Source organism: Panthera tigris, chromosome B1, assembly GCF_018350195.1.
Source record: "Panthera tigris isolate Pti1 chromosome B1, P.tigris_Pti1_mat1.1, whole genome shotgun sequence".
Taxonomy (NCBI): Eukaryota; Metazoa; Chordata; class Mammalia; order Carnivora; family Felidae; genus Panthera; species Panthera tigris.
In genome coordinates, this window is record NC_056663.1 from 79,710,218 (window position 1) to 79,734,401 (window position 24,184).

General features: G+C 39.5%; 1 long non-coding RNA gene across 1 annotated transcript in view; it reads left to right on the forward strand.

The window, feature by feature from the left end:
- Window positions 1-24,184, forward strand: part of LOC122237659 — a 116,572-nt gene that overhangs the window by 11,353 nt on the left and 81,035 nt on the right. The gene's annotated exons all lie outside the window — the stretch shown is intronic.

Genomic DNA, 24,184 nt, shown 5'->3' on the forward strand with positions numbered 1-24,184 from the left:
GGAAAACTTCCAAACTCTTTCTATGAAGTCGGCATTACCTTGATTCCAAAACCAGACAGAGACCCCACTAAAAAGGAGAACCATAGACCAATTTCCCTGATGAACATAGATGCAAAAATACTCAACAAGATATTAGACAACCGGATCCAACTATACATTAAAAAAAATTATTCACCACAACCAAGTAGGATTTATACCTGGGATGCAGGGCTGGTTCAATATCTACAAAACAATTAACGTGATTCATCACATCAATAAAAGAAAGGACAAGAACCATATGATCCTCTCAGTAGATGCAGAGAGAGCATTTGACAAAATACAGCATCCTTTCTTGATACAAACCCTCAAGAAAGCAGGGATACAAGGAGCATACCTTGAGATCATAAAAGCCATATATGAATGACCCACTGCTAATATCATCCTCAATGGGGAAAAGCTGAGAGCTTTCCCCCTAAGGTCAGGAACAAGACAGGGATGTCCACTCTCACCATGTTATTCAACATAGTATTGGAAGTCTTAGCCTCTGCAATCAGACAACACAAAGAAATAAAAGGCATCCAAATCGGCCAGGAGGAGGTCAAACTTTCACTCTTCGCAGATGACTTGATACTCCATATGAAAAACCCAAAATATTCCACCAAAAAACTGCTAGAACTGATTCATGAATTCAGCAAAGTTGCAGGATATAAAATCAATGCACAGAAATCGGTTGCATTCCTATACACCAACAATGAAGTGACAGAGAAATCAAGGAATCAATCCCATTTACAGTTGCACCAAAAATCATAAAATACCTAGGAATAAATCTAACCAAAGAGGTAAAAAATCTATACACTGAAAACTATAGAAAGTTTATGGAAGAAATTGAAGAAGACACAAAAAAATGGAAAAAGATTCCATGCTCCTGGATGGGAAGAACAAATATTTTTAAAATGTCTATACTATCCAAAGCAATCTACATATTCAACACAATCCCTATCAAAGTAACACCAGCATTCTTCACAGACCTAGAACAAATAATCCTAAAATTTGTATGGAACCAGAAAAGACCCCAAATAGCCAAAGCAATCTTGAAAAAGAAAACCAAAGCAGGAGGCATCACAATCCCAGACTTCAAGCTATACTACAAAGCTGTAATCATCAAGACAGGATGGTACTGGCACAAGAACAGACACACAGATCAATGGAATAGAATAGAGAACCAGAAATGGACCCACAAATGTATGACCAACTGATTTTTAACAAAGCAGGAAAGAATATCCAATGGAATAAAGACAGTCTCTTCAGCAAATGGTGCTGGGAAAACAGGACAGAGACATGCAGAAGAATGAACTTGGACCACTTTCTTACACCATACACAAAAATAAACTCAAAATGGACGAAAGACCTCAATGTAAGACAGGAAGCCATCAAAATCCTCGAGGAGAAAGCAGGCAAAAACCTCTTTGACCTTGGCTGCAGCAACTTCTTACTCAACATGTCTCCAGAGGCAAGGGAAGCAAAAGCAAAAATGAACTACTGGGACCTCATCAAAGTAAAAAACTTCTGCACAGCAAAGGAAACAATCAGGAAAACTAAAGGCAACCGACAGAATGGGAGAAGATATTTGCAAATGGCATATCAGATAAAGTGTTAGTGTCCAAAATCTACAAAGAACTTATCAAACTCAACACCCAAAAATCAAAGAATCCAGTGAAGAAATGGGCAAAAGACATGAATAGACACTTCTCCAAGGAAGACATCCAGATGGCCAACCGACACATGAAAAAATGCTCCACATCACTCATCATCAGGGAAATACAAATCAAAACCACAATGAGATACCACCTTACACCTGTCAGAATGGCTAACATTAACAACTCAGGCAACAACAGATGTTGGCGAGGATGTAGAGAAAGAGATCTCTTTTGCATTGCTGGTGGGAATGCAAGCTGGTGCAGCCACTCTGGAAAACAGTATGGAGGTTCCTCAAAAAACTAAAAATAGAACTACCCTACGACCCAGCAATTGCACTACTAGGCATTTATCCAAGGGATACAGGTATGCTGTTTTGAAGGGGCACATGCACCCCCATGTTTATAGCAGCACTATCAACAATAGCCAAAGTATGGAAAGAGCCCAAATGTCCATCGATGAATGAATGGATAAAGAAGATGTGGTATATATATATACAATGGAGTATTACTTGGCAATCCAAAAGAATGAAATCCTGCCATTTGCAACTACATGGATGGAACTGGAGGGTATTATGCTAAGTGAAATTAGTCAGTCAGAGAAAGACAAAAATCATATGACTTCACTCATATGAGGACTTTAAGAGACAAAAGAGATGAACATAAGGGAAGGGAAACAAAAATAATATAAAAACAGGGAGGGGGACAAAACAGAAGAGACTCATAAATATGGAGAATAAACTGAGGGTTGCTGGAGGGGTTGTGGGAGGGGGGATGGGCTAAATGGGTAAGGGGCATTAAGGAATCTACTCCTGAAATCATTGCTTCACTATATGCTAACTAATTTGGATGTAAATTTAAAAAAAATTAAAAAATAAAGTAAAAAAAAAGAAATAGCAGATAGCAAATATGTCTGTTTTAAAAATTGTATATTACAGAAAAGCAGTGTTGTCATAGGAAGTAATTATGGTTAAAACAGGAAGCAATTAAGGTCAGATAAATGAAACTATTTTAAACAGTGTTTCAAAAGCTGTAAACATTACATAACCTTTATTCTGCTCACATATATTGTAAATCTGCAAGAAGGGGATTTAATGTTCCACATTCACACACATTCATTTAATCATTAATTTTTATTTATTTATTTTTAAGCCAGAGCATTGTTGGAACTATTATTTCTTGAAAACATCCTTTGTAAAAGGCTGTCAAAGATAATCTAGAAACAGAAATATTTGCTAATTAAGAAAACTTCCTGGTCTTACAGTACATTCTATAAGTTTATCTCCTTACTGAGCGCTCCCTATTAACCTCTAAATATGTTTCTCCCAGTCTAAGATGACAGTCCTCTCTACATCTCACAGTTTCTGCTATTATCAAAATGCCCGACTTCCCGATTGTTGCTATGACTTGATCACATTGGGAGATATTGTATAGTAGCATTTGCTATTTAGATCTTATTTTTTTTATTCTTGTCTAGACTCATCTAACAAATATAAATAGCATTGGAATGTAATTTCACATGAGATATTATTAACATATAGATAGAGTTTTTTATTTTGAGAGAAACTGACAGCGCTACAGGGTGAAGGGCAGAGATTGAGGGGGAGAGAGAGAATCCCAGGCAGGCTCTGCACTGTCAGTACATAGCCGACGTGGGGCTGGAACTCAGGAAACTGTCAGATCATGACCTGAGCCAAAACCAAGAGTCGAATGCTTAACTGACTGAGCCACCCAGGCGCCTCAAGGTTAATTCATTCTAAATAGGTATTGTTTATTAGGATGGTGCCAAGAATAGCAGACAAAGCTGTGTTTTGGGATCCTCTAGCTCTGGATCCTTGCCTGTGGATTTCTGGAGATTATAAAATTAATATGAAGGTTTGGTCAGAATTATTTGTTCACTTACATGTTGCTTTTTTTCAAATTTAATATAGCCTTTAAAAAAATACCAAAGACCAATGAAGTCAATTTTCTAATTTAGTGATGCAATATTAGGCTACTCTTAGTATAAGTAAAAAGTTTCTCCCTGACCCTGTCCACACCCCCGTGTCTGTATATGTAGTTTTTTGACAACAGTAAATACCTTTTCTTCTCTGATACATCATCTGTGTTTACTGTTGAAATTTAATTCCTTACTGCCCTCTTACAACTCCTTTGCTCTCCCCCTTCCCTCCTTTCATCTCAACCCTATGGCCAAATCTTCACAGGTGGCTATTTTCTGACATGCAGTATTTCTTTGTACCATAAGCAGGGTCACTACTGAGGAGCACAGCTGTCCCTTTTCCTCGGTCCTCCCTGGGGCTGCCTCAGAGTCACACATCTTTGTGTGTGACTTATCTTCAAGCTGAATGCAGTGGTCTGAGAAATTTTCTCACACACCTTATGGATTTATAACTGTACTATACAGTGGAGTTTACTACCTATACTGCAATTTGATTATCATGTCCAATAAGTGTCAAACAGCTGACTAAATGGTTCTCATTAGCATAACTCGACCTTTCCACATTTGTGCAGAGCCTTACTCTATCTTTAAATGATGGAGTTAAGTCAGCAGTTCAATGGACTGGACATGAGTTTTATGTAAATTTAAAAGATTGATTCCAGCTCCTAGATAGTATACTTCCTCTAAAAGTCTTAAGCAACTTATAGTAACACTGGGGGGGAAGTCAATCTATCACGACACATTTCAAGTGTAGATCTAATCAAGAAATCAATTGTAGATGAGAGACGTTTTCCCCCATTGGGAAATGTGTGCATTTGAATTTAGGGAAAAAAGTTTCAGAAGTAGGAGGCTATGTAATAGATATTCTTTTGGTAACAACACTATATTTCTTCTGCTTTATACCAAATATTACAAAACATTTTCTAAACTTAAAAATAGGGTAATTTTGTTTTAAATTGTTCCTTTTCATAGACTATCACAGGCTGCATTAGTCCTTTATTATAAAAACTATATGCATACCTTAATTATATTCTATTTTAGGATGTCAGAAAGTTTGTACATTTTGCATTGTAAATGAAAGACTACTTTAGGGGACAATTCATTAAAAACAAATACATTTTCAATGATTAGATTGGTAAAAGTGTTAAAGCGATATAAGTGGAATTATAGATTTTTATGAGTTAGCCAAAGGAAAAGCTCCAATGGAATGAGAGGCAAAATTTTGCATTTCTCCTTGTGCCTGATGTGGTGCTTCAAGGCAGACCACTTATGAGATTTGCTGTTTATTCCTGATACCCATGTGACAAGAGGTGTGCCTGAGATTGGTGGCCTTAAATTATGCTTGCAGGGGTAAGAATACTGACAAGACCAGGAACTGTGGCATTATTAAATCATAAACCACACTCAGGGAGGAGCACATACTCATTTTCATTTTGTAATGCAAGCAGAAAAGAACAAGAAAATTACTCCTGAATCCCACATACCTATTAATAGAAAAAGAATCTGTTGTTTCAAGATCAGGAGAAAAAAAAAAGGTAAGATAGAAAACAGGACCAAATAAATTTCTGATGAGATTAGAAATTGATCAATACATGTAGTCATAAGTTAGAAAAAAGGATCAAATACATTTCTGATGAGATTGGAAATTGATCAACACATGTAGTCAGCATCTTTCACACAATAACCACCTTGGGTAAAGTTGAACTCATTAGTAAAACTAATAAATTATATAACACCTACAGTGTTATAGCCATTACTGAAATCTGTATTGTGCTTTGTATTGCAGAAATCTTAAATTTGGCATATTGTCATATATTTTTTTAAATGATGGACTTCTGAAAAATAAATTCAAGCAAAACATGCTACTAAAATCACTGCAGTTTTAGCATTCTTGGAAAAGGAAAAGCCTATAAATTTATATAGGTTAATATCAGAGAAAAGTAATTTCTTTTCAGTCACATTTGGGAAGAGAAATTATCTTGTCCCTTACTATTCCAGGAGGAAATTCTAATTAAGCTGCTGTTGAATTTCAATATAGTTATTTTTCAGTGGAGTTTCATGCAGAAATAGGGCTAGAAATATACTAGTTTTAGGAAATGACTGGCCATATATTTTACAAAGGAAAAAACCTTCAGTGGAAAAAATGAAATTTATGCCTCATTCATTCTTTTTTTGAGCTATACAAAAGTAAATAATCAAATCAACAGCTTCACTTTTTGACTGTGTTTATTATTTAAACACATTCATGATATCATAAAGAAAAGGTAAAATATGGAAATTAGTAGTGTATCTGTGGCTAAGTAGTGAATGTTTTATGATGACAAGAATAAATACACAAATGTGAAATGTTGATATGAGGTTTAACGTGAAATGTACTAGAATAAAACTACATAGAAAAAACCTGTATGCAAAGTGATGGTACACACACACAGAACACATTTCTTTTTTTTTTTTTTAATGTTTTTAAATTTATTTTTGAGAGAGAGAGCATGAGCGGGGAAGGGGCAGAGAGAGAGAGAGGGGGACAGAGGATCTGAAGTGGCTCTGCACTGACAGCAGAGGCTTGAACTCACGAATCGTGATCGTGACCTGACCTGAAGTCGGACACTCAACCGACTGAGCCACCCAGGCATTCCAAACACATAGGACATTTCTAAACAAAGTCTGACACTTAGTAAACCCAATGGAAAAAAAAAAAGAGTCTTATTTAAAGTTAACATTTTGTAAATTAATTTTCTAATTTCGTTAAAAATAATAAAAAGGCCATCCATATTCTCCATCAACATCCAACAACGTGCATAAAAAAATAAGAGAATTGAAAAAAACATCATTTTCTAGGCAATAACTATAGTTCAAAGAGCTGGCTCCATCATGACTAAACTCAGACTTTCCTTAAAACCATGGTGATTGCAAAGTGAGAAGCTGGAATTTGGCATGATTTTTTTTATTAAATATGAAGCAATTGCTACACACCTGCAGTTCTCAAAACCTTTTCAGGTTTTAGTCTTCTTCAAAATGGCAGCCAGTAGAGGTCCACTCCATATACTCATGGGAGATAGATATCCAATAAAGTCAACCCTTCTTCAGATTTATTGAAAAGACTAATTTTACATCTTATGAGATATAAATGAACTCACTGAATTTTATTTACCTCAGATAAATTAGTAATTCATATAAATGATAAACTAGAGAGTTATAAGCATTATGATTAAAAAATTGTAAGTTACAAGTCTGTAGATATCTCAAAATCTTTCACTGTCTATGTTAAAAGCATTTCAGCACTTCTCTTCCTTCTCTGAAGAATTCAGTCCTAAATCCCTTAGATGGAGCAAAGCAGGCATCCTGGGTATATGTATATCAGGGAGTGGTGGTAGTGGCTGAGAGTGCAAGCAGGGTATAGATGGTCCACCCAAGCATGTTGGGTGTCAGAGCCCTAGCAGGGTGAAGATGGCCTCCCTGTAAAGGGAAAGGGAGGCTTAGATAGGGAGTCAGACCCTGATTAGAGTAAGGAGGGCATCCATGCAAGGGAATGGCAAAACTCAAGCAGGGTGAGGTGTGAGTCCATGAGGAGGAGTGGCTCAGTTTGGGGAGTTGGAGCCCCAGTTGGTGGGATGCCCTCCTGGTGTGGGATGGCAGAGCTCAAGCAGGGGAGGAAAATGTCCATGTAGGGGATGGTCTGCTGTGGGGTATTGGAGGCAAGGGGACACAGTCGGGTATCAGAGCCTACGTAAGTTGAGGGCATCCCTGCAGAGGAGCAATGGGAGGTGTTAGAGATCAAGTGGGGTGAGTAGCTGTCCATGTGAAAGTACAGCTTGGAATATGGAATGAGAGCTGTTGCCCAGGGAAGAGGCAGTCACACAGGGGAAGAGTGATGGCATTGGGATTGATCAAGTAAATGTATTAAAAGTAATTAGAGACAGCTTTCTCACTTTTGAAAAGGGAGTTACAAATACAAAAAGAAAATGAGAATCGACCCTGTTGTGTTGGATTGGATGTGGAAATATCCATATGAACTCATGGTCTAGATAGAAAAGGATGGATAGATAGATGGATGATGATAGATAGATAGATAGATAGATAGATAGATAGATAGACAGACAACTAATTAAAGGTATAAATGTATGGTTATGGAAGTGGCTTGGATATGTACCTGCATTCATATATTTCCTAGCTCTTTGTACAGATAGGGGCTTGTGTTTGAATATTATTTTCCATGCAAAGGAATGCGGGCTCCTTGGAGAAATAGGTGATCCAGGGATAGGGCAGGGAAACTACAAAACAGGTCATCTTGTGCCAGAAAAGAAAGCACAGAAGTGTTAGGAGGTTGTTGGAGACCTGTCAAAAGGAATGGAAGCTAGCTTGAATGGTCTTCTGGCCAAATTTGGGACAATTTGAGCATATGAATAATGATAGTAATCGATTAAAATCCATTGAATAAAATGGGAATCCCACTTAGATATAAATAAAATCATGAATAAATTGAAAATTTGGAAAGGATCAGCATATTTATACAGTTTCAAGGTATCTACCTGCAAAATAATGACTAATTTCTAAAGGGTAGGAAGGAATTTTACAGTGGAGAAACCTTGTAGATACTGTATCACCCTAGAGACCAACACAAATATCACCAGTAACGAGACAAATAGAAATTGCTTGCCATCTGATAGAATTCACTGAGAAGAACATGCTGTCACTTCTGAAATATTCTTGCCAGAAATGCATATTCCAAATCTAATTAAGAGGAAACGTCAACAAAATCAATTTGAGGGACATACTCCAAAGTAACTGGTCTGTAATTTTCTAAAATGTCAGAACAGTCAAAGGAAGACTGAGAATCTGTTCCAGACTGAAGGAGACCAATGGATATGATAACTACATGTGTGATTCTGGACAGGATATAACAGATATTGTTGGGAAAATGCAAAACTTAACTAGAGTCTGAATTAGGTGGTAGCATCAGTGTTCAGTATCACAAATTTCTTGATTTGATAGATGTATTGTGGTTATAGAGGAGAATGTTCTTGTTTGTAGCAAACATACAGTAAGGAATCCATCAGTAATTGGGCATCTATTCAGCAATGGTTAAGAAAAATAAAATGTTCTGAGTACAAATATCCAGCTTTCCTGTAAGTTTGCCACCAATTGTAAAATATATAGAATTTTTTTTAAATTGAGGAGAGGTGACGGGGCCCCTGGGGTGGCTCAGTCGATTAAGTGTCTGACCTCAGTTCAGGTCATGATTTCATGGTCCCAGAGTTCCAGCCCCATGTTGGGCTCTGTGCTAACAGCTCAGAGCCTGGAGCCTGCTTTGGATTCTGTATGTTCCTTCCTCCCTGCCCCTCCCCTGCTCACTCTCTGTCTCTCTCTCTCAAAAATAAACATCAAACAATTTTTTTTTTTAATTGAAGAGAAGTCAGAGTCCCCTGCCAGCCACCAGAGGCTGCAGCTGTTCCTCTGGTGTTACCTCCAGGACCTACCGTCCCCATCAGCAGCCTCTCCACAGGGAGTTGAGGGGCTTCTTTCCAGGAGTGAGCCTCTCTCTTTAGTCTTGGCTCTTAAAGACACTTAGAGGAAGCCCAAAGAGGAATGAGTTTCTTTATCCCTCAGAGACTATCATTTGGCCGTATTGAAGCCTTGACAGACAGTTGCAGCCCCAGTGACTCTTGCCCTTCCTAATGATGAGGTTTTGGGGATGATTGTGGGGTTCGTGGGGTCTGGTGCAAAAAGGTGATTTTATTGAAGCACTGGGACAGGACCCGTGGGCAGGAAGAGCTGCCCCGGGACCATGAGGAGAGACTGGTTATATACTATGGAGTTGGGGGAGGTAAAGCCCAGGGGAAGTTTCCAGTGAGGTTTTCATATGCTAAAGAAGACTCACAGGAGACTGGAGGCCTAGCTATTGTCAAGTGAAGGTTGTTTCTCCCTCTAGCAAAGCATTAAAGTTAAAACAATAGGAGTTCCTGGAGAAACATTTTACTCTGCCTGCCTCAAGCATTTGTCAATGGGCTACAGGGTATAAGGAAATTTAGTTCTATCTGCCATTTCCTTCTGCCTTTGTTTCCCACATCACTATGGAGGGTGATGGACACTTAGGTCCTGCATGACTGTGATCTCTGTCAGCTAACCATTTGTTGTACCCCTTTTCTTTGTTCTTGGGCAGCCAGGAGTGTGAGAGGAATATCACTCATATCCACCTGGGTGTGGGGGTGTTTGTGGTGGTCAGCTTGCCTTATGTTCCCTTATCACTAATAGAAGAGGCTTGGGGATCAAGTAATTCTTTGTCTAGTCCGCTCACCTTGACTGGGATCCCTAGTAAGCAAGACTGAATAAAGTGTGTTACTTTCTGACAGGTCTCTAGAGTGATACAGTATCTATCTTTCTAAGCAGCCTAAGGTATCTACAACTGCAAGGAGAAAACTGATTAATTCTTTGAAAATCCTGAGGCCAGCTGAACCCAACATGCTTCAATATCTCAGATGTCCTTGATCAACACTGAAGACATAGGACCCTTCACTTATTTTTTTTTTTCTCATGCCCTTCTTCCTTGAGTCTGTCTCAAACTATTTCCCATTATCCCAGACTTTTGTAAGAGCCTCTTCTGCAGTTACCCAACACCATTACCTCCTCAGCCCATCTCTGTTGGTTCTGTCCTGGCACTGATACTTGGATGATCCTGAGGAAATTACTTCCCCTGAAGCTTTCTCAAGTAGTTGGGTTGTTTGTCCATACCTCACTTTCTTCAGGGTAGAAAATGGGTCCAGTATTCCCTCTTTGGCTTCTTCCAAATTGCTACTCATCTACACTCACATAAAAACCACTGCCCCCAAAAGCATTTACTAAAACACAGCATCCATTTTTGATAAAAACCCTCAACAATGTAGGGATAGATGGAATATACCTCAACATCATAAAGACCATATACAAAAGACCCGCAGCTAATATGATCCTTAATGGGGAAAAACTGAGAGCCTTTCCCCTAGGGTCAGAAACAAGACAAGGGTGTCCACTCTCACCATTACTATTTAGCATAGTGCTGAAAGTCTTGGCCTGAGCAATCAGACAACAAAAAGAAAAAAAAAGGGCACACAAATCAGCAAGGAAGAAGTAAGACTTTCACTATTTGCACATGACATGATACTCTATATAGAAAACCCTAAAGACTCCACCAAAAAATTGCTAGAACTAATAAATGAATTCAACAATATTGCAGGATATAAAATCAGTGTGCAAAAATCTGTTGCCTTTCTATCCACCAATAATGAAGCAGCAGAAAAAGAAATCAAGGCATCAATCCCATTTGCAATTGCACCAAAAACACTAAGATACCTAGGAATAAACCTAAACAAAGAGGTAAAAGATCTGTACTCTGAAAACTATAGAAGACTTAAGAAAGAAATTGAAGTGTTACGGAACCAGGCTGGAACACTGGCGGAAAAACCAAGTGACACTCGGTGATCTTGGTGGATTGGAGATTGATTTTACACTGTCAGGCTCAGAGGAGACTTTCTCCAAAGGTCTGAGCCCAGAATGCAAGTGGGGAGGGTAATTTGTAGCTGACAGTCTGCATATCTGTGGGGGTTTTCACGTGCACAGCAAACAAAGGAAGAAGACACTGGAGGAGGGGTCTCTAAGCTAGAGACCAACCTTTGTTTTAGTCCAATCAGCCATCTTTGGTGTACTTTATCCACTTCTCCAACAGAAGACACAAAGAAATGGAAAAGCATTCCACGCGCATAGATTGGAAGAGCAAACATTGTGAAAATGTCTATACTACCCAAAGCAATCTACACATTTAATGAATCCCTATCAAAATACGACTAGCATTTTTTGCAGAGCTGGAACAAACAATCCTAAAATTTGTATGGAACCACAAAAGACTCCGTATAGTCAAAGCAATCCTGAAAAAGAAAAATTAGACTAGAGGCATCATGATTCTGGATTTTCAAGCTATACTAAAAAGCTGTAGTCATCAATAGAGTATGGTACTGGCGAGAAAAAAACAAACAAACAAAAAAAACAGACACGTAAATCAATGGAACAGAATGGAAAACCCAGAAATGGACCCACAACTCTATGTTAAACTAATCTTTGACAAAGCAGGAAAGAATATCCGATGGAAAAAGATAGTCTCTTCAACAAATGGTGTTGGGAAAACTGGACAGCAACATGCAGAAGAATGAAACTGAACCACTGTCTTACACCATACACAAAAATAAGTTCAAAATGGAGGAAAGACCTAAATGAGAGACAGGAAACCATCAAGATCCTAGAGGAGAACGCAGGCAGCAACCTCTTTGACCTTAGCTAGAGCAACTTCTTACCAGACACATTTGCCAAAGGCAGGGGAAACAAAAGCAAACTTGAACTGTTAGGACTTCATCAAGATAAAAAGCTTCTGCACAACAAAGGAAACAATCAACAAAACTAAAAGGCAGCCTACTGAATGAGAGAAGATATTTGCAAATGACGTATCTGATAAAGAGTATCCAAAACCTATAAAGAACTTTTCAAACCCATCACCCAAAAAGACAACCCATTTAAGAAATGGACAGAAGACATGAATAGAAACTTCCAAAGAAGACATACAGATGGCTAACAGACGCATAAAAAGATGCTCAACATCACTCATCATCGGGGAAATACAAATCAAAATCATGATGAGATACCACCTCACACCTTTCAGAATGGCTAAAATTAACAGCACAAGAAACAGGTATTGGCAAGGATGAGGAGAAAGAGAAACCATCTTGCACTGTTGGTGGGAATGCAAACTCGTGCAGCCACTCTGGAGAACAGTATGCAGGTTCCTCAAAAAACTAAAAATAGAACTACCCATTACCATCCAGTAATTGTGCCATTAGGTATTTACCCAAAGGATATAAAAATTCAGCTAAAGATGCACTCCAATGTTTTCAGCAGCATTATCAGCAATTGCCAAACTATTAAGAGAGCCCAAATGTCCATGGAGTGATGAATGGATAAAGAAGATGTGGTATGTATGTGAATATACATATATACACATATACACATACATACAATGGAATATTACACAGCCATCACAAAGAATGAAATCTTGCCATTTGCAACGACATGGATGGAGCTAGAATGTATTATGCTAAGCAAAAGAAGTCAATTGGAGAAAGACAAATGCCATATGATTTCACTTATATGTGGAATTTAAGAAAGAAAACAGATGAACATATGGGAAGAGGGTAGAAAAGGAGGGGAGACAAACAGAAGAGACAAGATCTTAACTATGGAGATCAAACTGAGGGTTGATGGAGGGCGGTGGGTGGGGGATGGGCTAGATGGGTGATGGGTATTAAAGGAGGGCACTCGTGATAAGCACTGGGTGTTGTATGTAAATGATGATTCACTGAATACTACTTCTGAAACCAATATTGTACTGTGTGTTAACTAACTAAAATTTACATTAAAAAACACCAGCGCCCCCTTTGGGTCTCAGATAATCTGGCTATATCTTCTTAATCCCTCTTTACTGATTTACCTGCCAACGTAATTATGCCCTTGTTTACTCAAGACATTAGCAACCACGACTAGTTTTTCTTTCCACCCTGAGTTGTACCACTCTTGCATGTCTGTGTGGGTGATGCACAACACCTTGCCTCTCAAGCAGCCTCAACTCCAGTGACTTCTCCTCCATGCCTCTTTAGCTGCTCATTCTCAAGTTTACCACTGGGTCTTGTCATCCCCTGGAACTTCTTTCCCACCTCTGAATATTTAAATTCACCAATGCCACTCTTACACTTCAGCTTCCTCTTGTAAATAATGTCTCTCATACACACTGACTCCCTCCACCCTTGACCTTTTACTCACAGAGACATTTAGTTTCTTGCCCTGTGGATTATATCCATTGGTCTTCCCCATCCTAATTGCATTCCGTTCCAGATTTGCCTCCATGCTTTATTCCTTTGGGCCGTGTTTTGTTAGTATCCTCACTTGTGTGCCCTTTTATTCTTCCTCCATACCCACCTAGGAAAACCATAAAGCTAAGCCATTCCTACTGTCTACTCACTAGACATGTATACCTGGGCTGGTGAGCTCTGCTGTGGTATTCACACTTTTGTCCATATTCATGCTACTAGAAATATATGGTTTCTTTTTTTAATTAAAACATTTTTTAATGTGTATTTATTTTTGAGAGAGACAGAGAGACAGAGCGTGAGTGGGGGAGGGGCAGAGAGAATGGGGAGATACAGAATCCGAGGCAGGCTCCAGGGTCTGAGCTAGTCAGCACAGAGCCCGATGCAGGGCTCGAACTCACAGACCGTGAGATCATGACCGAAGCCAGATGCTCAACTGACTGAGCCACTCAGGCACCCCTATTTCTTTTTTTAGTTTAAAGTTTATTTATTTATTTTGAGAGAGAGTAAGACAGGCAGAGAGTGTGGAGCCTGATGCAGGGCTCTATTCCATGAACTGTGAGGTCATGACCTAGGCCCAAATCAAGAGTTGAATACTCAACTGACTAAGCTACCCAGGTGCCCCAGAAATGTATGGTTTTGATCTCCAGCATTTAACATTACCTGGAGACACTTCTGTGTGCATTCAGTTATCTCTCTTTGCCATTTTCCAATGTGGCTATTTCAGATTCCCCACTCTTCTCAAAGTCTTTACCCTACCTCTTCTATAACTTGTGGCAATGAATCTTGCCAACATGTCTTAGAGAAAACAGAAGCAAGAAAAGAATTTTCTCAGTTCCTTCTAGCAGATTTAAAAGCTGATCTGCATCATTGTAGATGTATCCACCGTTTCTCTTTCCTCCTGTTCCAGTGGAAGATGTGTCTTATCCTCAAGCCTGTTTCCTCAGTATGAGCTCTGTATCACATCCCTTACGTCCTCAGGGACTGCTTTACTGATGGTCTCCTCTCTTCTGTATCTTCAGTCTTCTACATAGATTTAACATCAATATTTAGCATATTCAGTTTTCTTCCTTCCTGCTAAAGAGTCCCTCCCTTGGTCTGTGACACTGCTGCTCGGATCACCTTCAACTTATATGTGGGTTACTATAATTTTCCTATGATTTACTTTTTAATCGTAGCCAGTGTTCTAAAACAAATCTATTTTCATGTTCCCCTGTTTAAAAACCTCCTAAGCCTCTCACTTCTCTCAGGATAAAATTCAATATATTTAGTAGGGCTTACGAGGTCCTTTACAACTTCATTCTTGCTTTTATCTTTGGAAACGTGAGCACCAGTTCCATCTTCTGCCTCCATCACATCTCCACACCCAACCCCCCACAGTCTCCCATCAGTATACACAGTCACACACTTGTAATTTCTGGAATGCATCTCTCATCTCTGGGGTTTTGAACATACGTCTAAGTCCTGATTAGAACATTCTTCTCTCTGGGGTGCTTGGGTGGCTCAGTCTGTTAAGCATCACACTTCGGCTCAGGTCATAATCTCATGTGAGTTCAAGTCCTGCGTCGGGCTCTGTGCTGACAGCTCAGAGTCTGGAGCTGCTTCAGATTCTGTGTCTCCCTTTCTCTCTGCCTCTCCCCTGCTTGTGCATGCCCTCTCTCTCTCAAAACGAAATAAATGTGAAAAAAAGAACATTCTTCTCTCTGTTCTTGGATAAATTCTTCTCGTCCTTTGTGTTTCAGCTTTGATGTTATTTCCTTTGAAAAACTTCCCTGACACCCCAAGACTTTGTCCGATAATGTGCCCTCATGGTTCCTAGTAGTTATCCTCTGTCATAGCCCTTAGCACCCTCTTGAGACTCCCTGTTTACTTGCACTCACTAGGACATCGATGCCTCAGGGCAGGGTCAGTTGTGTCTTTCTTGTCTTTCTCTTCCTATTGCTTAGTTCAGTAGCTTGCACAAGTAGATGTACTGAGGAAACAATAAATGAAACAATGAACGAATGAATGAATGAATGGATCCATGTGATAAAAGGATTATATAATGCTGGCAAAGAAATAAAAAAATTAAATTTGAAAAAAGTTAACATACGTTCAGGAAGCCAATTCAAAATGCAGCTAAAACGCACCCAAATTGGTTGTTAGGGGCTGCCTATTTAATATAGTAATAACTGTTGATTAAGGGAAACCATCTCATTTGAGGGTGGGGGAGGGTGTTGTGGAGATAATGAGGATGGAGAATTGAAAGAGGACGTTGCTCAGATACTATTTTAAAACCGTATTTGGAAGTTCCTCTCCTTGTCTTTAGAAATTAAAACATCTGGGGCCCCTAGGTGGCTCAGTCGGTTAAGCGTCTGACTTTGGCTCGGGTCGTGATCTCATGGTTTGTGAGTTTGAGGCCTGCATCGGGCTCTGTGCGGACAGCTCAGAGCCTGGAGCCTGCTTCAGATTCTGTCTGTCTGTCTCTGCCCTTGTGCTCTGTCTCTCTCGCTCTCTCAAAAACAAAGTGTAAAAAAAAATTTTTAAAAACATTAAAACACCTGTTCAGGGCCTCCTGGGTGGCTCAGTCGGTTGAGCTTCTGACTTCGGCTCAGGTCATGATCTCAGTTTGTGAGTTCGAGCCCTGCGTCGGGCTCTGTGCTGACAGCTCAGAGCCTGGAGCCTGCTTCAGATTCTGTGTCTTCCTCTCTCTCTGCCTCTCCCCTGCTTGCTCTCTCTCTCTGTGTCTCTCAAAAATAAAATAAAAACATTAAAAACAAAAAATAAAAAAAAACTCCACCTGTTCAGAAAAGGGATAAAGTAAGTTCTAGTTTAACAGCATTCATTGCACTGTGATAGCGTGATAAGTGTGAAGGAAAAGAAGTGTTTACTCGCTTTTCAAAAAGGACTTAGGTCCTTAGCGTGCTCACATTTCTCCTGTCCTGCCAGACAGTCCCTCCCTTGACATGACACCACTGCTCCACTGTCCCGTCACCAGCTACTTATAGTCTACACTTTCCTGAGATCAGTTTTTAAGATGTGTAACTTCTTTATCTTTATGTCCAAGTACTTTGTATGTTTTGACAAGTACTTGTCAAACCAAAAAATGAAAGAGAATAATAGCCTCTTTGATCCAGATCTGTAATTTTTCATGTTATTCTTCATAAGGAATTGCAGTCCTTATCGTATACTTTCTCTCCTGAGATTTTAGAAAGATCTAGATGCTTATCGTTATCACCTTATATTTTTGTACATTTCTATTGTATGGTCAATGGTAATACGGCATTTTTATGACAAACTCTGGTGGGTACTAATATTATCAGATTCAGGTTCTACTTTGCCTATGTGGAAGCATGAATTTCAGAAAATGGTGCCTCCTGTAAGCTCTGTTAGTACCGTTTCTAAATGTTTTTATTAAAATGTATTTGACATGTAGCATTGTATAAGTTTAACGTGTACAACATGTGGATTTGACACATTTATATATTATAATATGATTGCCCTCATAGCATTAATCAACACCTCTCTCCCCTCCCCTATCATTTCCTTTTTGTGGTGGGAAAAATTAAGATCTCTTAGTGAGTTCAACGATTATACTACGGTATTGCCATCTGTATTCCCCCTGATTTGCATTGGATCCCCAGGGTTTGTTTGTGTACTAGTTGCAAGTCTGTGCCCTTAAATAGCATTTCTCCTGTGCTTCCAACCCCTCCATCCCTGGTGACCACCACTAGACTCTCAGTTTTTATGAGTTTCATTTTTTTAGATTCTGCATATAAGTGACATCATACAGTATTTGTCTTTCTGTTTTTGACTTACTTCACTCAGCACAGTGCCCTCGAGGTCCATCTACGTTGTCACAAATGATGAGATTTCCTTCTTTCTCAGGATCGAATAATATTCCATTGTGTCTATATACCACATCCTCTGAAAGGGCGGGCCTACGCCGGCCGACTCCATCTTGTTCTGTGTCCTTCACCTTGACCACGCCTCCTCCCCTTGAGTAACCGCCCCCCCCCCCCCTTACCTGCCTAACAGGACTCGGACCCTTCCCCAGCCAATCGGCTGAGGCCACAGCCATTACCTCACCAACTGCCCCTAGGCCCCAATAAAACCTTTCTCCTTTTGAAACTCGCTCTCTCTCCCCGGTATCTCACCACTGCGTCGGTGCAGGTAGGGGATTGAGCTCGAGCTAGCTCGAATAAAGGCTCTTTTGCTTTTACATCAGACTCGGCTCCCTGGCGGTATTTGGGGATCACGAATTCTGGGCATAACACTTCTTTATCCAGTTGTGCATTGACAGACACTTAAGTTATTTCCATATTGTGGCCATCATAAATAATACTACAGTGAACATGGTAGTGCAGATACCTCTTCAGTATCCTGTTTTGATTTCCTTTGAGCAAATACCCAGGAGTGAAATTCTGTGAGCTCTACTATTTATGAAATTGGGGCCAGTCAGCTTGCTTGATTTTTCCTTTATCAATAAATTTGACATTATCTGCATTTTCCCAGAAGTGACCTTACCACGGTCTTTACCTTTTATCTCCACAAAACGTAATTTGGTGTGTTTGCTCACTCAGGCTCCTTGCCCAGTTTTCTTCATATCCCATTGACTGGTCATGAGAGCAAAATTGCCTAAGACGGAAACAAGCCTAGCTCCCAGGGCTGCTGACCAAAAGCAGGTCACAGCCTCGGAGACATCTTCTCTGCTGTGCTCAAACCTCACATTCCATTCTGGTCATGCTTTCCCTTGTTAATCCTGGCTCCACATGAAACCTGATTTAGAAGCCAAAGATTTGTTAAGCACTTTTCCAGTGACCAACTTTGGCTCTGATCTTTGATTGCAGATATAGTTTTCAACCTATGTATATGAGTCATCTAAGTTGGCTGTTTGTTGAGGAGGGAGGACACAATGTTACTTTACTGAACAGTGTTCATAAATTCCTTATAAAGTCATAACTATCTAGCAGAAAACTCTCAGTAATTTACTCTAATACATTAAGTAAAATTTTTTTATTTTCTACTTAAGGAAATATCTTCTTAGGAGATTGCCTTGGAAAGTAGTAGCTGAAACTACACTGAATATGTCAAAGACACAAACAGCCCTCTGGAGAAGTTCATTGCCCCACAAGTAAAGACAAACATAGCTATCTCTGTTCATGTCAATAACTATACTTTCCCTGGTTAAGTTCATAAAGGCTCATGGCTTACCTAAAAACATCTATCAGGATGCCCAACCTCTGGTATACTCTTACCTGAATGTACCTGCTATCTAGTCTTGTTACATGTTCCCATGGCAGGGCCACAGGGAGCTGAGGTGAGCACTCAGTTTTCTGTTCTTGTTCTGCTCATATGTTAACTTAATACCTATGGATTTTCTTCTTACTATGTCATAACTGCTATTATAGGTTCTGGAGATACAGCGGTAAACTAGTAAATTCTTGCTTATGACAAGTGGAGGGAATCAGAAGAGAGGTAATTAATTGGTAGAGAAAATACCACATTGGGAACATGCTATGCAGCATGTTTAGAAAGGGGGTCTGATAGAGAATAACTGAGAGTCTGGGGAGGGAGGTTTTAGGTTGTGTGGTTGGGGAAGGCTGTTCTAGGCAGACCCTTTAAGCTGAGAACTAATGACAAGGAGGAGCCAGCCTAGTGAGATGGGGGAGGGCATGTCCCACACTGGCCCTAAGGCAGGTATAAATTTGGTGTGCCTGCAGAAAAGAAAGAAGGCCCCTGAGCGTCAGGAATGTGATGGGAAAGGAGGAGGTAGTTCAAGACCAGGAGAGGTTTTAAGAAGATCCTACCAAGCCTGATAAGAAGATTGTTTTTATTCTAAGTCTCTAGAGACCGGATGGCCTCGCTACTGTGGGGAGAATGGAGGCAAGAGGAAGAAGGGAGGCCAGCTGGGAGACCACTGTGAAGGTCCAGGCTAGAGGGTAGTAGCTGGGAAAGGGTGGTGGCAGTGGGGATAGAGAGATTAAGTGAACTAGGGGAACATTTTAGCAGCGATGCCAAGAACACTTACCCTCAGGTTGGGTGTGGGGAGCTGGGGCTGTCATGGATGATTTCTAGAAATTTACTTCCTTTCCCTTCAGTATCCATGTTGACTGTGGACACGAAAACCTCAGAAACATCCTGCCCAGAAGTCAGTAGACCTCCAGTGTTCCAGGAAATAAGTACAGGGAGGATTTTAAAACCAGGGGCCTAGAGGCCAGTATTTATACTTCCCTGCAGGCTGGGGAGGCTGCAATTTATTTTTATTCATTGGCATTCATTTCAGGAAAGCTTTTTTGTTAATACAGAAATTATTACAAGCAATTAGTAACAGCTTCATTTTTAAAGTTACATTTTATGGAAAGCTTCTAGCATTTCATCTTAAAACAGACTAAATTGGGTCTGTGTCCTCAGCTCTTTTTGATTAAGGAGAGGAGAGTGATTGACATTTGTTTGGTTGTGGGTTTTAGCACTACTATGGTTACAGTGTGATGGTTGAAAATGTTCTATCCAGCACATTATTAGTTATTCCATTTCTTGATAAAACAGACATTTCAGAACAAGGCAGAGTCTGGAAGTGCAGTGGGGGAGGGGGAACTCAAACTCTGTGAAATGTTTAACCTTTTAACATAGTTCAACAAAGTTTAGATTTCTGGCAAAACGCCTAGACTTCATAAGGCTGTTCATGGTTGCAAAACCCGACAAGACTTTAGCACTTAAATTATTCTGGCTCAAAGTTGAGACCATGTGAAGAGAGCAGAGGGGAAAAAACCCACACCCTGATAGCTACAGCTGGGCTCATGGCACAGAGTAATTTGGGGAAGGATGCTGGGGGTGGTGATTACAACCTACAGTTCCTCAGAGGTATATCAAGTGCTTCTAATGAGAGAACAAACTATCCCCAAAGGGAATGCAAGTTTGGCATTAAAGGTAAAGAAGGCTCTTAAGTGACAAACCAAATAAATCACACATTAGCAAGAATTATTCATTATCACAGACAGAATCACAGCAGTTGTCTGTATAGAGATCAGTGCAGTGACTAATCAAGAGATTATGTCTCAAGCACAGAGTCTGAAAGAAGTTTCTCCATCTAGAAACGCACATGCAGGGGCGCCTAGGTGGCTCAGTCGGTTAAGCGGCCGACTTCGGCTCAGGTCATGATCTTGCGGTTTGTGAGCTCGAGGCCCGCCTCGGGCTCTGTGCTGACAACTTGGAGCCTGGAGCCTGCATCGGATTCTGTGTCTCCCTCTCTCTCTGCTCCTCCCCCACTCACACTCTGTCTCTCTGTCTCCTTCAAAAATAAATAAACATTAAAAAAAATTAAAAAAAAAATAAATGCACATGCAAGCTACTGTTGGTGCCAGTATCTGGGGCAGCATCTTCTAGGCAAAGAAAATGGGGAAATTGTAATTAGCCATAAGTAATCGAGAATTTCATTACCATCTGCCTTTGTTTGGTATGTGTTGACATATCTATTGATTTAAATTCCCTGAAGTTTCTCTAAAAGTTGTCAGAACATATGGGTCATTTGCAAAGAAGAAAACATAAAACAATAATTAGTAAAATAATTATGGATAGAAGTAGTACAGTGTTTCCTACATACGGTCCTCAGAACCCTAATTCTGAGAGGTGGACACTTAGTAGGTAAAGGGAGTGCTTGAAAAATCAGTTCAGTGGCCAGTAAGATTGGGAAGCATCTCAACAATATTCCAATGTCTCTTTTATATTTGTCCTTTTTTTTCAAAGGTTGCAGTAGTTTTATGTGTATTGCAGAGCTCTAGAAGGAGAACAGAGTATCCAGTGTTTTCCAAATATATTTAAACATAAAATCAGCCTATTCTCCACCCGCATCCTTTTTTTATGAAGTATATCATCAAGCATATATTCTGATCATATACATTAGTAAACACTGAATATAGAATATGTATGTCTGCAGAATGAACATATTTTCACATATGGGGCTAAGAACACAATGGAGAGAGAATCAGACAAAGAGAAACACAAATGAAGGAATAGATCATGATAACTGAGTTTGGCAATAAATGGGTAATAAGAGATAGGAATGCTATTACCTATAGAAAAATTCAATCACATTGACTTAAATAAATAACAAGAACACTAAAGATAGGTGGTTTCTGATTTTATTTCAGCCCCTGAACAATGTTATATCTGAGATTTCTGCATTTCTTTTGGCTGTTACCTCATACTTGCAGTGTGGCTGCTGTGATTCTGACTCTCACATTTGCCTCCTACAAAGGAAAAAGGGGAAAGGGGAAAGTTTTAGGAAAGGCTATTATTTTAATCAAGAAGAAAAACACATTTTTAGGAATATCACTGCACAATTGTAAATATGTCTAATTGCTTGGGACTGCCAAAAGATCTGTGAAAGGGAATAATTAGAATTTTACATTGGTCAATTGGGAATTTTTTGGTGACTTATGCATTACAGAATGGGAGTAAGAAAAGGAGTTTGGAATGATTTGTATATGTCCAGCTATAGAAATATGGAGGTGGAATATGTTATTTTAGACACATTCCTTTAGGCAAGTCTTTTGAATTACCCAAGGCGTCTGGAAAGATAAAAAGATAAAGTATCCCACCTTCTTTTGCCATTTGGGGAATAATGTACCCGTTCAAATGCATGTGCACGTGTGTGTGTGTTTGCACGCACGCACACACACACACACACACACACACACATGCACACAGACACAGTTTTAAAGTTCAGTTGAGAGCAGATGTGCCCCCATCCCTGGGGGACACCATGGGAACAAGATGGACATACTGTCTTGCCATCCCAGTCAAAGTTAGTCACTAGCCAGAGGACAAAATGTTCTGGGGCTTTTCCCCAGGTAATAGCAGGCTTTGTTGCTTTTACTACAATGAATTTTCAGGACCTACCTAATCCAGCCTATGGCTTAAAACATGAAAGCGTTTACAGAGCTCTAAAATAATTACTGTGTTTTTTTCACTCTCTGAGCTCTTAATGGGGATAAATATACACCAGGAAACAAATTGGTTCAGTTTGCTTATGAAGTTTTCTTTGGTAGCAAGACATAGGCATGTTGGTACAACACTGTTCTCTCTGGAATGGAATTTATTAAAAGAAAAACCCATGATGAAACCCACAGAAGGGGCTATCAATTTTTAGTCTGTGAACTACCACAAAAGAACATTTCCTATAAAATATTTTCTTTTAAAAATGGAAATTATGTGGACCTCAAATTCATGTAATAATAAAGTCCTTCTGATATTCCTTTGGCATAGACACTCAAAGCGTGTTTCTTATTATGTTTTTTCATTATTGTTTTTTCATTAGAAAAGTAATATAAACCTTATTATTAATGTTCTGAAAAAAATACTACTATGAATCCAATAATCCTGAACATTGTGAAATCTTTTCTTCTCTTTTTAATATTTTTCATTAAATATATCATTGAACTTGGAGCCTCATACAACATCTCCCATCGTCACTCACTTCTTTAAGCATTGTGTTCATGGTATAGCCTAGTCTCACATCACAATATGAACAAATAGGCTGCCTTTTTCCCAAAGATCATTTGAACTCATATTATCATTTCTCATATAGTAGTAGTGTTCTTTCTCATAGACACAAAAATTATTCAGTTAGCATATCTGATCCTTCAACTGGAATACTGATTACCTACTTACATATATGCAAGAAACCATGGGGGACACAAAAGAACAACAGTGGTATTAACTTCAGGAGTGTATGGGTGAAAGTTCTACCTAGGCACGTCCAAATGGAGTTCACAAAACTAGCCATTTGTAGAAGGTACTTATAAATGATAATAGGCACTCCAGGGCTCAGGAGGAGAGGAGGAATGCAGACTGGAAACGAAATCACCTTTCAGTCTGTGTGTGATGTGGGGTTAGAGACGTGTGGACGACCAGGCTGGGGGGAAATTCCAGATACAGGCAGAAAAGGGTGGGAAGGCACTGAGTGTGTTTAAGAAGTAGTTACATTTATGCCTGGTCTGCATAGGAGTTTAGTTTTCATCTCAATTTCCTGCACTTCCAGAAGAAAATGGTCTGAAGCCTTGATCCATTGAAAATGCCCTCCGTTCTTTTCACTTGTATGTACAAACTTGATCAGGGAGTGTGTGTGTTCGACAGCAAATAGATGCAAGGTCTCCTTTTTCCTAGTGTGAGCTGCTTTTCCCAGACTTACACTCTTTGCTGTCATGTCTCACAAAATCAGAGAAAAAAGAAAGCTTCATTTGAAGGGAAAAATCAAAGCTGTTTGTACCTTTGCATACTTAGCCTTAGTGGAATTTTCATAGTGACTCATATTTTGGGTAAAAGCTGGAGTTACTATTTAATCTGGAAATGTCTCTGCATTTTACTTTCCGAGAACAGTATTGAAATGCACGTACATGTTGGGGAAGTTTTATAATCAAAGCATTCAACCCGGAGAGGCCTCATTACAGATCACTTAGATCACCTGGCTGGTGTTTTTCAACACTACGTTTTTTGTTTTTGTTTTTTAGGTGTTACATGTTCCTGTTAAATGGAAGCCTTACCTTTAAGACCAAATGCAAACTGTATAAAACCAGATCCTCTCCTTTAAGCACAGTAGCCGAGTCCCTAAATTTTCTCAGAACCCAGATGGAAAACACTTGCTTTCATTCATTTTACAGATGGGAAAATTGAGCCTAGAAAATCAAGTTCCCTGAAGGAGCCCATGT